This window comes from Eubalaena glacialis, chromosome 11 (assembly GCF_028564815.1).
Source record: "Eubalaena glacialis isolate mEubGla1 chromosome 11, mEubGla1.1.hap2.+ XY, whole genome shotgun sequence".
In the NCBI taxonomy this organism is placed as follows: Eukaryota; Metazoa; Chordata; class Mammalia; order Artiodactyla; family Balaenidae; genus Eubalaena; species Eubalaena glacialis.
Window position 1 is genome coordinate 102,919,061 of NC_083726.1, and position 3,296 is coordinate 102,922,356.

General features: G+C 32.8%; 1 non-coding gene across 1 annotated transcript; it reads left to right on the top strand.

Annotated features, from left to right (window-relative positions):
- Window positions 1-2,087: 2,087 nt before the first annotated feature.
- Window positions 2,088-2,192, top strand: LOC133101808 (U6 spliceosomal RNA). The gene has a single exon (XR_009702702.1). It is a non-coding gene; the product is annotated as a U6 spliceosomal RNA (small nuclear RNA).
- The last annotated feature ends 1,104 nt before the right edge of the window (window positions 2,193-3,296 follow it).

Consider the following 3,296-nt stretch of genomic DNA (forward strand, 5'->3'; position numbering starts at 1 on the left):
AGAATGGTTTCCATAGCTCAAGTATAAAACAGTCATATTCAATGTCAGGAATCTGGGTAGTAGCAAAAGGGATCTTTTGTCAAGTTTTCTCTTTTTATCAATAAAGGGAAAACTTACGCAGAAGCTCCCTAGAAGACCTAACTTTTTGCTTCCTTGACCAGAACTGCAAAAAGTTTAAGAAACGGAGATATTTCTACAATTCAATTAAATCATTAATGGCTAGACTAACAGCCCTACAGTGGAGTACATTGGCACCCTAAAAAAATCAAAGTTTATATGATAAGTAAATAGAGGGAGAATATCTTTTGGGTAAACAAATAATGGGTTCTGCCACAGCTATGTAACCATCAAAATCATGGCCTTTGTATACCTTCTTTCATAATTTAAAGGTTATTCCAAATCTCCACTGCCCCCTCAGCCAATTCACTTCACAAGTGATTCCATCTCTCTTCTTAATAAATTACATTCCTGTTCTATTGCTTCTCTACTCTCAGAATTATAAACATGATCTTGTCTCTCCTATCCCAGTGATTGATTCTGGCTACCTGGCAACTTTTCTCCTTTCCTCCAAGGCTAAATATTTTTAAAGTGTAATTATCGCTCATTGCCTCTGCTTATTTACTTCCCTTTTACTTTCTAACCCAAATTAATCTGACCTTTGCCTCCACAATTACAACTATTGCTAAATTCAACAGTGGTCAATGGTCTTAATATTTCAACTGTAATAGACAATTTTCTGTCATTATAAAACCTGCATTCTGTGTGGCATTCAACTCTATTTACCACTACCTCTTGTTGAAGTTATAGCTTTCTTTGACTTCTGAGAAACTACTCCTCACTACATTTTCTCATATCTTTCTGGCCATATCTTGTTCATTTTAATGGTTTGTGTCTTCTATTTGTACACCTACTCTGTTGATGCAGGATACCAAAATGCTAAAAATTCTTTGCATTAAGGAACATATAGAAATTCAAAGAAATGCCATATGCCATGTCACTGTTATAAATAGAATAAGATCAACTTTATTAAACCATTAAGTTACCCCCATCAATGGTTGTAAATTTTAAGTGAACATGAGAATCACTAGGAAATAAATTACCAGAAATAAGGAAGACCAAACTGATAAAGAGATATGCTATTTCCTTACATGGAGAAAAGCTGAAAAAAATTGTAATTCAGAAAGTTGTTAAATATAAAGTCAAGCATAAAAATAAAGTGACTCTTCAGGGACCAGCAAAGAAGAGAAAACACAAAATTAGACCAACAACTTCAAAGTGTTTTAATTGTAGTTCATGGGTATTTCATTAGTTCCTCAAGGATAAAATCTAATACTGTTGTATGGACAGATGTGACTTTCTAGATGCCTAGAAAGTGGAAAGCTTAAAGAAAGTCACCTGGATGAAGCTCAGATCCTTGAAGTACTGCCCTAGCCATTAAATTATATCTATAATTTATATTATATATATTATATATAAATATACATTATAATTATATATATATATATATATATATATATATACTGTCCTAGAGAGGTGTTAAAAATATGTTACATATCTAGAATAAAAGAACAGAATGACTACCATTAAGAAATAGAGTACTTAGGCTTATAGCATGCTCAAGTATGTAGTCTAAATATATGCTATGCACATGATAATAGACACGATCTAGGAAATAAACATAACAGTGTTTGAGGATATTGAAAATTCTAGATCCCTGAGAGAGCAAACATTTTCCATCACAGTTTATATTGAAATTCCACAGAACCTCTGCCAAGCTCACAAGAAAAAAATTTACAAACCTCAAAAGAAATAAACCCCCGTAAAATCAATATGCTGAATATGATAGAAGAAATTTATTCCTTCAGCTCTCCATTAATTTGATAAATATTTATCAGATGTCCACTATAAGTTGGAAAGTCTTGAAGCCACTGGATATATAGAAGTGAATAGACAATGAAGGGATGAAGATATAAAGGAAGGAAAATAAACCATAGTAAAAAAAAACAGGATAGATAAAAAATAGACAAAACCATAAAAGAGCAAAGTGAACAACTTACTCCCTGAAATTAAGGACTTAATGGACATGTGTTCACTTCAGGGGTATACATACTAAAATTAGAACAATATAGAGAAGATTAGCCTGTCTCCTCTTCATGGATGTCATGCAAATTTGTGAATATTTTTGTATAATTTTTTAGCATCAATCCCTAAATCTGAGAAAGATGGAATTAAAAAGAAACTTACAGACATTTCTCACTCACGAATATTGATGAAATAATCCTCAATAAGATATCATCAAACATAATTCAACAGCTAAATAAAAAATTTTAATATGAAAAATTTAGGAATGCAAGGATGGTTCAGTGTTAGATACTCTATTAATATAATTCACTGTGTTAACTTATCTAAGGAGGAAACTCATAATGAAGTCTCTGAAGATAATGAAAAGGCCTCAGACATAATTTCAAAGCCCATAGCTCCTAAAAATTAATTAGTATTATAGGAATATATGGATACAGTGAAATACCACTTATACCCATGAGAATCACTGTAATGAAAAAGAGGGAAAATGCCAAATTTTAGTGACGTGGAGTAACCAGAACTTGCCTATACTGTTAGTACAACATCTTTGGAAAACAGTATGGCAGTATCTATTAACGGTGAATATTTGCATAATCTATGACCCACCAATTTCACTCTCACATATATTATTGACCAAGATGACCTTAATATTCCCCTCATCTTGACTAAAATTTACACAGCCTTCTTCCTTACTTTTGGTCCCTGACCTCCTATTTGTAGAGCATTTACTTTAGAAAACTTGTTATTATAAATTCTTTCTCTGCCTCTTTGAAATGAAACTTTTAAAAAAGTCTTTTGCCAGTTTTACAACCCAAGACTATTTTTTTCAAGGGCCTGGGAGCCATCCCTTTGAAACATAACCAAAAAGGAAGAAAGCACCCCTACCCCCCAGTCTCTACAGGAGGGTAGAAGTCTAACTTCAATCGGTGCCCAGCTCCAAGTTATAAAACTACCTTCTATCATGAAGAGAGGTAATTGGAGATGGTCAATTAGCAAATACAGATGACCTATAATCCCTGTACCCCATATTTTAATAATTCTTCCAAATGTTTTTTCAGTGGAGTTAAATTTAGACTTCATTGAATCTCTACGCTACTGCAATGTCCTTGAACAAAGTCTTTCTTACCTGTTTAATGTCATCCAGGGCAATTTTTGTTTTGACATTCTCAACAGAAGTGCACACATATATACTGCAAAAATCAAAGCACTAGAAT